Consider the following 14,243-nt stretch of genomic DNA (forward strand, 5'->3'; position numbering starts at 1 on the left):
GCATAATATGGCTATAAAAAAGTTCAGAAAGCACGTAAACCGGAAATTGATTGATATTATACTGATACTAAAAGAAAAACAAAGCCGTGCCAATAATTTTGAACAAGGGTTTTTTGCAATTATGTTTGTTGTTCCTTTGTTATTTATTTTTTCTAAAATCCGATTGCTGCATCGGAAAGGCCAGTTAAAAATACATAATATACTTTGTTATTTTCTTTAATTTAATCCCTTTTTTAGAATTTATTAGACAAAATTTAACTTTTATTTTACCGTGCCAATAAATATGATCATCACTGTATATATATATATATAATTATGTTAACTATATACATATGTATGTAAACTATATATATATATATATATATATATATATATATATATAGAGTACTGTTTCGTTAGTAAAACTGGTAATTAATAAAACATATATAATTATGTTTACTATATATATATATATATATATATATATATATATAAGTTCTTCATGCTTTAACATGAAAATAATACTACATTATCATTTGTAATTGTGGATTTTAGATATTCATTTTATGTTGTGTATCTGTAAGATAGATCACAAGAGGCACCTGAAAGAGCGTAGACTAAAGCATTTGTTGTTGGTGTGGCCACTATCCGTCTTATGTTGTAACAGGCAATAAACGTCTTTAGTTCAAGAAAGAACAAGAGAGTGTTGTGCTAGGATGATTATCACTTGATTATGTTTTATGATGCAATTTCATTCTCATTACTTTGACATTTAACCTTTTCAATTAGCAGTTCTTTGTTTTCTGAGGGTGAGGAGGAACCGTCTTTAGTTGGCTCCAAATATCAAAGCTATTCTTCTGTATGTTTCGCTGCACGATCAGTAACAGGGCGTTTTTGGATAGGAATTGAAACTTTTGTTTGTTGACGTCCATTGCAATGAATGGTTATGTGCTGTTTGATGATACGACATCAAGCCAGGGTTGTGGCGTCGGAAGTTTAAAAGGGGTCGGTGTGAACTTGTAAGAATCCTATGAATCAATCGAATCGATTTTGAATCATTGAAAAATCATCAATCTGCTTATGGAAAGACTTTAAAAGAAAAGAGTCCAAGTTGGAATTCTAGGAGTCGGATTTTTGGAATCCTAAGAGTTGGAGTCGAAAGTATTGTCACAATAAAATTGTTGGGTGGTTCGATTGTTGTAGGTACTTGAGAAAGAATCAGAATATTTGGACTGCGCCATTTATTTGCCGTTCATTGTATCACTTTTGATTAAATTCATTTCTAATTTTAAGTTTCTTAGCAAATCTTTCTGTATTAAAAGATTGGAATCGTTCACCATCCAATAATCACGCACTCTGTTTTCTATAATAAAAAGCCACACGCACACACACACACACACACACACACATAAAAATAAATGAATATAAAAAAAATACAAATCGTCATTCTGGATTGGATTTTTATAAATTTGATTTCATTATGATTTTTCATATACAGTTTCATTATGTGCGGTCATTTAAGAGCAATATGAATTGTGATATTTAACCCTTCCTTTATTGTATAGTAAATAATACGGATATTTTTGTGTTTGGAGTTCTGGTGTTTAGAACCTGTGATGATGACGTGACTTGGCATCAATAAAGGTTATTTCGTCTCAGAAACGATCGTACACTTGAAATGTTATTGATGTTGAATTATTAGCACGGATATAAAGGAATACCTCATAAATTTGTTTATTTCGAATATACATATATGCATATACACATATATATATGTGTATTTATATATATATAAATATATAGATACATAAATTCAAACTGGCCAATTTACTATGAAGGAACTTTTGTTTCCCTTAAGAAATCAAATTCTATGTAAAATGTGTGTGTTTTTTTATGGGGTTTTGTTATTTTTTCAGATTGCGGAATTTCTTCCAACAGCAATATTTTAGCCCTCTAATAAACGAATAAAAAATATACCAGTATCTACTTGTATAATTTAATATACCAGTATCTACTTGTATAATTTAATATACCAGTATCCACTTGTATATTTTAATATACCAGTATCTACTTGTATATTTTAATATACAAGTATCTACTTGTATAATTTAATATACCAGTATCTACTTGTATATTTTAATATACCAGTATCTACTTGTATAATTTAATATACCAGTATCTACTTGTATAATTTAATATACCAGTATCTACTTCTTTAATTTAATATACCAGTATCTACTTGTATATTTCAATATACCAGTATCTACTTGTATATTTCAATATACCAGTATCTACTTGTATATTTCAATATACCAGTATCTACTTGTATATTTCAATATACCAGTATCTACTTGTATATTTCAATATACCAGTATCTACTTGTATATTTCAATATACCAGTATCTACTTGTATATTTTAATATACCAGTATCTACTTGTATATTTTAATATACCAGTATCTACTTGTATATTTTAATATACCAGTATCTACTTGTTTAATTTAATATACCAGTATCTACTTGTATATTTCAATATACCAGTATCTACTTGCATATGCTCTGTTGTAAAACGTTAACATTTATGAAACATTTACTTGAACAGTTTTGGAATATATATATATATATATATATATATATATATATATATATATATATATATATATATACATATATATATACTATTCTGAATTTCTGTCGTTACATACGCTCTCAGACATGGATTTATGAGTACTTAATTTCATTCTATTCATGTGTTAATTACCGGTGGCCGTGATAGAAAAAACTATCCTACGAAGTCCAGGGTGACTTGGTGATTGGGTTCGAATGTTCTTCACAGCAATAATTATCATTTCCTACACCGATGATTGCAGAACCATGAAACATTAGATATGACAATTGTTAACATTAATTTAAAAAACATTATATATGTATGCATATATATATATATATATATATATATTCTGAGATATATATATATATATATATATTCTGAGATATATATATATATATATTCTGAGATATATATATATATATATATATTCTGAGATATATATATATATATATATATATATATATTCTGAGATATATATATATATATATATATTCTGAGATATATATATATATATATATTCTGAGATATATATATATATATATATATATATTCTGAGATATATATATATATATATATATATATATATTCTGAGATATATATATATATATTCTGAGATATATATATATATTCTGAGATATATATATATATATTCTGAGATATATATATATATTCTGAGATATATATATATTCTGAGATATATATATATATTCTGAGATATATATATATATATTCTGAGATATATATATATATATTCTGAGATATATATATATATATTCTGAGATATGTATATATATATATATATATTCTGAGATATGTATATATATATATATATTCTGAGATATGTATATATATATATATTCTGAGATATGTATATATATATATATTCTGAGATATATATATATATATATATATATATATTCTGAGATATATATATATATATATATATTCTGAGATATATATATATATATATATATATTCTGAGATATATATATATATATATATTCTGAGATATATATATATATATATATTCTGAGATATATATATATATATATATTCTGAGATATATATATATATATATATTCTGAGAGATATATATATATATTCTGAGATATATATATATATATTCTGAGATATATATATATATTCTGATATATATATATATATATATATATATATATTCTGATATATATATATATCTCAGAATTATCCTTAAAAATATTTACTTCGTAATTTCTGCGCCCATGTTTGATAGAACTTTTTATAAACTGGATGAGTCAATCCATGTTTAAGAATATATATATATATATATATATATATATATATATATATATATATATACACACACAACATAACTTATATAAATTAAAAATGATTTTCGAAAGACTTGAATTTCAATTAAGAATTTTAAGCTTAAGTTGAAATTATTGTTAATGAATAGAGCCTATACATATATTTAATTATAATACATTTTGATACATATATATATATATATATTATATATATTATCAAAATATATATTATATATATATATATATATAATATATATTATATATATATGTATGTATCAAAATATATAATATATATATGTATATTTATGTATAAAAATGCATTATAATTAAATATATGTATAAGCTCTATTTATTGACAAATACTAAGCTTAAAATTCAATTCTTTCGATAAATATTTTTAATTTATATAAGTTATGTTGTATATAATATATATATATATATATATATATATATATATATATATATATATATATATACGCACATACACATCTCTCTCTTTCTTATGTATTTGCGTATTGTAGGAAGACGTAAACTGCTAAAGAAATATCATTCTGATCAAACAGATTAAAAATATCTTTACTCAAATTTTTCCTAGGATTTCTTTTCATTTTATATCAGACGAAGTTATCAGAAATAAAAAGGCTTTTTCCTTTTCTTTACTTCGTATCTATAGGAGTTTCATCGATATCCAAGTGTTTCATCGAAAATTCTCTTTAACTTCTAAGACATGGGGTAAGCAAGAACATTCAGTGTCCTCTTCCCAATTCACGAGTCAACAATGTTTTTTCTTTCTTGTAATCTTTTGAACTCGTATTTCAGGACTAAAAAAATAATCTCGTCTGGTAGCGTATCCGTCTTAGTGCTGTTATAAGTGGCAACATCACTTAAAGAATGTGGAATATCCCTTTTATGGTCCAACGAGTAGCCATAGCGAGTGGATCTTATTTGAGATTGAAATACTATGCTATTTTGAATTTTTGGGTTTGTAAGGTAAAGTATCCTTCTGCCATGTTGTTCTATTATAACCCTGTACAAAGAGATCTTAGACATTCGAGGAGAGTGTCTAGTAGGCATTCAATTTCTTTCCCCTTACGATCTGTACGTGTGTGTGTGTGTGTGAGTGTGTGTGTGCATCTTCATCGACACACACACGCACACATGCACACATGTATGCACACGCCCACGATTTTTATGTGTGTGTGGAGTTGTTTGAATAAACATAAGCTATGCTTTTTGGATTTGGTAACTTGTAAGTAGAAGACATGCAAGTGCAGAACATACCTATTATTAGGATCAACGCTTATCCACACTTGTGCTACACAAGGATATGGGGAGAGTCTGTTTGTTTTTGTCTATTTTTTTTACGTGATAATTTCCTCATGAGTGATATGTAGAAACTGTTTTTAATATAGAGTTTATTTTTAAACTTTTGTTCACCCAAAACAATATATACTGCCACTGAAGTGTAAAGGCTCACTGTGATTGAGCCAGATTTATTGAGTCGATTTGATTGGGGAGTTGAGCAGCAAGATGTTTGTTCATATTACATTTAACTTTCTGCATGTTGTTATGGTCGGCCAAATAGGAAGCGGGGACAAAATTCCAAAGGCAACAGTCTAAGGAAAGAATATAATAGAGTAGGCATTTTTCCGGCGTCTAGGGATCTCAACACTACAAAGAAGGGGTGTAATTTTGCTGCTAGTCAGGTAGGTAAGGGTTTATTTAAATTGAAGCGGGAGCAAGTGCAGCAAGTTAATCAACTACAAATAGAAACATGAACATGATGACAGAGAAAGGAGATAATTATTTTTTATATCAAACTGCATCACATAGTGAGTGAGTAGCAACCTTAGTTTAAGTTAGTGTTCCCAATGATGCTGGCTTAAACAGAGGAAAGGTACTATATGAAAAGAAACTGGGATAGAAAGATCTCCGTCATCCCAGTAATCATACGAACTAAATAATTTCAAACTACCTGGTGAATATACTCGGTGAACCAAGTGCAAAAGAGATACAAACGATTGCACTTAAAAAGTCAGATAGAACCATAAAAGAAATATCAGTCGGCGTGTCTGGAATAGCTGGTGAATATCTGCCATCCGTTAGCATTCACAGCAAAACAAAATGATAGAAAATTAAAAAAAAATAATGAAAAACAAAAACAATAAAAACAAACAGAAAAACAAAAATAGACATCACATGACACATTTAAATATGTATATCTTTTTTATTTTCGGTATTTCTTATTGTGCAGCTATATTTATGATAGGAGAAGAATGAACAATATTTGCGAGAAATAGACACGATTAGACACATTTATGTCTGAAAACACACACACACACACACACACACACACACACACACATATATATATACATATATACATACATACACGAATACACACACGCACACATAGAAGACGAGTGATCTCAGCAACGACAAGTGCAGATTCTGTAAAAGAGAAGTGAAAAGAATAAGCCACCTGACATCCAGTTGTAAGATTTTCCTGGGAGACGCCTACTATAGAATGCAACCCAAGAGACTAGATAAATATTTCCCCCTTTTCATTGTAGAGATCCCCAGTTGCCAGAGGTTATCGACTTTAATAGCTTCTTTACTCGAACTGCAAGGTGTTGGAATTCCTTCCCCGCTCCCCGTTTCACTGACTGTACTAATATGCAGAAATGTAACGTGAAAAACATCTCGTTGCACAACTCTCCGCTAAGGACACACCTACAGACCTGACCCTAATTCATATAAACCCCTTTTTGTTTGGAATTATACAAATAACACAAACGTACATGGGAAACTCGCTACAAAAAAATGAACATCCGGTGTAGCAACAATTTCTGCGAACATATATGAGAAAGCAGTATGAATAAGCAATCGCCCCAGTTGCATACTTAGACAACGGATCTGTTAAACGTAATACAGTGATATGGGACAAAAAGGAGAAAGCAACAACCCTATTTAAAGTCAGCCTCCCTAATGAGACTGGTTTAAACAGCCGAAAATAACATGATGATTAAATACAAAGGACTTACGTACGACTTGAAAACGAAATGATTATAGGATTTACTGGGCTCATGAAAAGGAACAGAAGTATCTGACGAATATACCCATTGAACCAAGTGCAAGAAAGATCCAAACAATTGCACTTCAAAGGATGGTTTGAATACTTAAAAGGATCTCTTGTTTGGAGAATGACACAGTGGATGACCGTCTGGCACTCGGTAGGATATCGCATTTCCAGCAAAAACAGAGAAGAAAATTGTAACACACACACACACACACACACACACACACACTTTCATTAATATATATGTATATATATATATATATATATATTTATTAAAGAAAGTGAGTAGTCTACAGATTTTTCGTATCATATATACATAAATATACACAGCCATATATGTGTGTGTGTGTTTGTTAGAATTTTCATTTTACAACTTTACAATATATATATATATATAATATATATATATATATATATATATATATATATTATATATATATGTATATGTGTGTGTGTGTGTACGTATATATATATATATATATATATATATATATATATAGCGCAAATATAGTTTCCATTTAAATCAATTAAGAAACAAAATGGTGGATTGTGATGGTAAATTAATTTAATGATTAATAACTTTTATCGAGGTATTTGACATTGAATCTATTCATGTGAATTTTATTTTGATTCTCGTGAAATCGTTACATTTTAGTCAACTGTTGCTGATTTGTATATTTGCTGCGTATCGATGAAAAATCCTGTTCTAATTATCGTTTGTACATACTCTTTATTTGGAATATGATTTGAAAATTATTTTAAGCATTATATATATATATATATATATATATATATATATATATATATATATATATATATATATATATATATATATATATATATATAGTGATTTAAAGGTTATGAGGGGTTTTTGAAGCATTCTTCAAAAAAAAAACTCATAACCTTTAAATCACTATTCTAGAAGCATACGTGGACTTTTAACACCCCCCCACACACACAAATATATATGTTTAAAATACACACATGAATACACCCAATATATACACACACACATATATATGTGTGTGTGTGTGTAGGTGGTATATTTGATTAAAAACATGGAAAAAAGTGCTCAATACGTGAGTAGAGCTAAATATATTTTTATTCTTTCAACCTCGGGGGCCGTTTAATCGATAAGCCACCTGATATCAATAGGTTTTCTAAGCTGGTGATGAATCCGGTTGAGGATTAATGTTACTCTCATTTCATCAGTCAACGGGCTAATTTTACATTATAGGGAAAACACAGGAATTAATTGACTAACAAAGACGGAGGGAAGAGAGAGGAGTAGTGGGGTATATTATTCTCTGTATGTAAAATATTAGCCGTTAAAAAAAATTAAACTAATCAATATTTAAAGGGGGAATATTTATGTATGCGTTATGTACGTGATGTCCCCACCTCTCTTTCTTACTCTCCTTCTGTGTGTGTGAGATGATAGGGTTTATATTTGAGTCTATCTGAGTGTATATAAACAAAATAAATGAACAGCATTTACCTTTCCTTCGGCCTTCCCCAGTGTGTGTGTGTGTGTGTGTGTGTGTGTGTGTGTGTGTGTGTGTGTGTGTGTGTGTGTGTGTGTGTGTGTGTGTAAGGGGTTTGGATACTATAAAAGTGATGGATGAATGTTTGTTTAAAATGGACATTTGTTGAAGTTATTTACGGGCGCCGCTCCCGTGGGTCGATGGGTAGAACTGCCGTGTTTCAACGCGATGGTTCTAGGTTCGATCCTCGGCTTGGGAGAGGTGCTAGTCCATCTGCACTTATGACTTGTGATACAACGAAACAGTACTGTATGTGGATGACTACAAATGTATGTATAAATATACATACAGACAAATTGTTTCACTCTATCTCAACTGTTCTTTGTGGACAGACAGACAAGTAGATGAAACCGATTTCGATACTCGACATTTTTCAACAAGTTCCAAAAATATAAATCTAACAATAGGAATATTATATATATATATATATACTGAATTCTACTTAGCACCAAGGTAATGCTTTTTCGTTGAAATAAGAGAATACATCCAGTTATCAGTATCGGAAATAAAATAAAAATACAAATCAATTATATGTATGTATGTATGTTTCTCCAGAAAAAGAACTTAATGCAGAATAATGTTTTCTATTATGCCAATAATATATTTCTTTTAAATATTCGTCATTTTTTTGTGGAAGAATTGAGTTTTTATCTTTATATAATAATAATAATAATAATAATAATAATAATAGCCACCAAAACATTAATTACACGGATATTGACTTTATTTTATGTATGAACAAGAAAATGCGTGATTTAATACGGAATAAACAACTGCCTTGGAAATAGAATAAAGTGTTTCTAACAAAAACGCGGAATATATGTATGAGAAAGTCTTGAAATAAAGATGAAACGTTGTCATAAATAAAAGTGTTTTATTTCCTTTTACATTTTCACACACACACACACACACACACACACACACACACACACACACACCTTTGTACCTTACGTGTTAAGCTGAATGAGAGCGGACCAAGGCGATAGAAATAATGGGGTCGTTTGAATTTTAGTTATAAAATACTCACTGGCCTTCTTCAGCATATTTGATTATATATATATATATATATATATATATATATATATATATATATATATATATATATATATATATATATGTGTGTGTGTGTGTGTGTCTGTGTGTGTGTGTGTAGAATGGAAATTGAAACAGGACATGATGTAATTTTCAAATGAATAGAATCATCGTTATTATTATTTTTTAATAAGCTATACTTTCGATGTCTCAAATAGCTTCTTAAGAACAAAACTTACTTTTATTTTATTTTTCTCATTTTATTGGCATTATTTCAAGGGGGGGAATCCTGAGTGGTATATATATATATATATATATATATATATATATATATATATATATATATATATATATATAGTGAATAAATGACAAACAACTATATTCCAAAATTCATGATGTTGACCATCTTATAATTATTCCTTTAATTCAGTTAACATTTACAATTCTTGACAGTATCTGTTTCGTAGCGCATAATCAATCACTAATTATTATATCAATCAGTGAATTTATTCTGCCCTTAACTAACAGAAGAAATAGCAACAATCAATCCGGCAAAGCGAAGTAAAGTGTGATTTGACATGATTAAAATCCGAAAATCGGAGAAGAAGCTGAAAATTCCTGCAAATTATACGTATGTGCGTGTATGGGTGTAGTTTTTGTTTATTAAAATATAATGGGATCATTGATTAAACAGAAAGCGGTGTACATGCATAAATTATTAAATAATTACATAAACAGCATTCCGTCAATTTTTTTTTTTTACAATATTTATCAAATTGCTTAAAATATTTGACAATTTGGGACAGATTTGGCCTCAAACGACCGGTTATTTTCCATTGATTGTTTTTAGTTGTGTATGATTGAAGAAAAACAAAAATGAAATTATTTATCTATTTTTTTTTTTTTTTGGTAAATTTCATTTAATTATGAAAACAAAAAAAAATGAATAAAAACGGCTTAATAAAAAAAAAAGTAAAAAGTAATTTCATATAATTTGTAACATTCAAACTGTCATTCTCATTGCATCAACGTTTCGCCCTATGTAAACTTCAACCTTCTTCAGGTGCATCTTTTCAAACTTGGAAACCTACTATGCACCCGAGGAAGATCTGAAGTTGCATTGGTCGAAACGTTGCGAATACTAGAATAATACGGATTATCAATGCTCGTCTAAAAAAAAAAAAAAAAAGAAAAGAAAAGAAAAAAAACCCGAAAAATAATAAAAGGAAAACTATAAAAATATTTTAGGAATTTTCTTATCAGAAAAGGAAATAAAAAAATTGAACCGACTTACATTTGCGAATCTGATATTTTGCCATGATCGAAAACGCGTATAGTGGTTTTTTTTTTCGAAAGAAAAGCGACGACGCACGGCGATTATTGACAAAAGTCGGATTTAAAGGTGAACTAAAAAATACCCCCCCCCAAAAAAAAATTTATGTCAATACAATTAACGAGGATTAAAACAAACATAAAATAAATATTTTGGTGTTATGAACAAATAAATAAGTATACAGATAAAAAATCCGTTATTTGTGTAGAGGTTACAACAACAACAACAACAACAACAACAACGTCGTCATTAATTATTATTATTTCATCGATTTTTCTCCACGACGATGGCGACAAGACTTTCAATAGTGGATGCTTTTCTTGGTGAAAAATACTAAAATTAAAGATTTAACAACAATATATTATTTTATGAAATTATTTTGAAGCAATAAAATCTTTAATAACTAAAATATGAAAATTAAATAAATAAAAGAAAACGGTCTCCAAATTTATGATCCAATTTCCTGTTGTTTTCTAATTTGACTCTACTATTCATTTTGAAGCATTACGTTAAAAAAAAAAACGCTGACCATAGAAATTATTTTAATTACCACAAAAATAAACAACTATAATTCCCCTCCCCCAAATAATAAATAAATAAACAGAAACATAAAATAAATACAGCCTTATTAAAAAAAAAAAATAATTTTTTAAATAAATTATTTTTTCGATTATATTTTTTGCTTGAAAATTATTGATTATTCAGATTTTCATGTTTTCCTTTCCTTAAATCATTTTTTTTACGCACTTTTCATTTTTTAAAAAAGAAAGTAAGGTTCATTTGTATAACGTTCGCTCTTCTGTAGATCAGCTTCCCCTCAGCGAAATATTGTTCAGTTTTGGTACAGGAGTTCAAAGGAATCAGACTTCAATCCTACAGAAAATTGACTTCCCAATCCGACAAGTTATCAAATTTTCCACATCAACGAAAAATGTCATCAATAACGCCATTTTTTTTGTATACATTAACGCAAACAAACATGATTACGGTGTCCGTGGCAAATTTGAATGGAATTTTGAATCCTTTAAATTGACAATTCGAAAATATTTTCTGGCTATAAATTAAGTGTAAAGATCAAAATCGAGTAGTATAGTTCGATTGCACTTCTAGATAAAATATAGATAGCATTTCAAGGAGGAGCCACCACTACCCAACCAAAGAATCGAGCGCTATATATATATATATATATATATATATATATATATATATATATATATATATATATATAAATTCCGATATTTCGCTATATGTAATATTCTCTGGTTTTGTAATTTAACTGGGGTTTATTACATCTCTCCCGTTTTATTTAACGATGATTTATTTTCTTCGTTTAATAAGTAAAAATACTCACAAATTAAATCTGTGAAAGAATTAAATCTAGTATTATATTTACTATTATTATTTTTTTTTATTAAATAAGATGTGATTTAGTTTTGTTTCTTCGGGGTGTTAGATCCGTTTTTACGCCCCTTTTTACGCATTTCTCCCCCCCCCCACGATATTTAAGAGTGAAATGAATGAAAATCTGATGTGTTTTTTGAGAAATTTGTTTTTTCTATCCGTATTTTGATTTTGTCTGACAAACTGACTTACCTTTAATAATTCGGCCCGAAAACAGATTTTGTAAACATTTGACAATATTTCATTTCATGTTCATTTTAATTCCTGTGGCCGCCTTCGTCTTAAAAAAACGGCGCAAACGTCCATAGAGGCGATGAAACAATTTCGCGTCGAATCCAACAATTTTTGAACAAAAGAAGCGGATTTTTTTTTTCGACAACAACAAAAAAAAAGGTGAGAAATATTTTCAATTCTGTCTTGCAAAAAAATCGCCTTTCTTTTACAATGACGCCATTAATTCATTTTCTTTTTTGTTGACATTTTTGTTATTTCGTTTTTTTTTTTTCTCTCACCCCTTGTTGTCCTTTTTTTTTTATATATAAGAAAAGCTTGCCCGTAAAAATCCTCCTATCTTGGTGGCGGCTTTAGTTTCCCTGTCGGTCGGCGGTCTTTGCTTGCTTTAACCCCTCTCTATCTATACCCCTGTCTATCGCTTGTGCGCACGGATATAGAGAAAGACAAGCTAAGAGCGAAATAGAGGAGGAGGGCTCTCACGCGCTCGGCTTGTCTATGATGATATATGTGTGGCTATGATGGTCCTCTCTCGCTTTCTCTCGCTATCACCCTCCTTTGTTAGTTCGTATGTAACAACGTACACCTCACTCTAGGCTCATGCGGTGAGCGCTCAGTCACTCTCTCTATGCGTATATTGTACGTTTTAATTCTCTCCCTGTCTGCGGCTCGTATGTTTCGCTCGCCTTCTCTTTGGAACGTTTCTCGCTCCTCGTTTATTGCAATCTTTTCTTTCTTTCTTTCTTTCTTTCTTTCTTTCTAGTTTGTTTTTATTTCACTCTTTAACTTCCTCACTCTCTTTGCAATTCTACTTTCGGTTTCACTTTATTCTCTCCCCCTCCCTCTCTCTCTCATTCCTTTCTTTTTGCCTAAAAAAAAAACCAAACAAAAAGCAAAAAATACGAAAACTGACCGTTTCTTTAATTCAAATCTTGTGTCTTCGCACAACACAAAAACCAATAATTGTCGATATATTTATTTCGTCCAAATTATTACCGTTTGCAGTTTATCTCTATTTTTACCGCCCTCTTCCTTTTTTTCCGTTTTCTTTTCTGTCGCTTTCTTCTTCATATAAGCCAAATTTCTTTTTCTCTTTTTCAAATAATTACTCGTTGGCTGCAGCCAAGTACAAACTATGCCACCCTCTCCCCCCACGATAAAACACTTTTATTTATTTTTTTTCATTTGTTTATTTTCGCATATTTTATTGTTTCTTTATTTTTAATAAAAGTACACTTTTTCGTCCTCGAAGTGCGCGCACACACATATCTACATACAAGGAGTACACAATCATATGCACCTTGCCCCCCTCCCCTATCCTTCTATACTAAACACCGTTGTTCGTTACTACAATGTTGATGTTTCTGCTGCTGATGATGGTAATACCGCTGTCCTCAACATCATCACACTCTCACTGATTCACTCATTCACACTCACCGACAGTACGCACCTCTCTATCTAACGTACAATTTCTCCCTCCTCTCTCTTTCTAGATCTACTGTGACTGCTATCTCCCCTTCCACTCGTCTCACCAAGCACGTGCTGCCACCAACTTTCACTTTCTCCCTTCCTCTCTCGTTTCCAGATAGATTTTACCACTGCGATCAAAGTCAGCGTGTGAAAGAGAAGGAGAGAGAGAGAGAGAGAGAGAGAGAGAGAGAGAGAGAGAGAGAGAGAGAGAGGGAGAGGATGTAGGAGCACATTAGTAGCAGTTAGCTTTAGTCCTACCATTAGTAGTAGCTCGT

At 29.7% G+C, this 14,243-nt stretch overlaps 1 protein-coding gene across 9 annotated transcripts in view; it reads right to left on the reverse strand.

Moving 5' to 3' along the window:
- The window catches only part of LOC145243539 (neurexin 1-like), a 409,860-nt gene extending 396,535 nt beyond the window's left edge, over positions 1-13,325 (reverse strand). For all 9 annotated transcript variants that reach the window (XM_080106519.1, XM_080106517.1, XM_080106513.1 and 6 more), the window contains exon 1: positions 12,460-13,325. The gene's annotated coding sequence lies outside the window, so the exon portion shown is untranslated. The remainder of the gene's footprint in view (positions 1-12,459) is intronic.
- Positions 13,326-14,243: the final 918 nt, after the last annotated feature.

Source organism: Euprymna scolopes, chromosome 22, assembly GCF_053919585.1.
Source record: "Euprymna scolopes isolate OS-2025 chromosome 22, ASM5391958v1, whole genome shotgun sequence".
Taxonomy (NCBI): Eukaryota; Metazoa; Mollusca; class Cephalopoda; order Sepiida; family Sepiolidae; genus Euprymna; species Euprymna scolopes.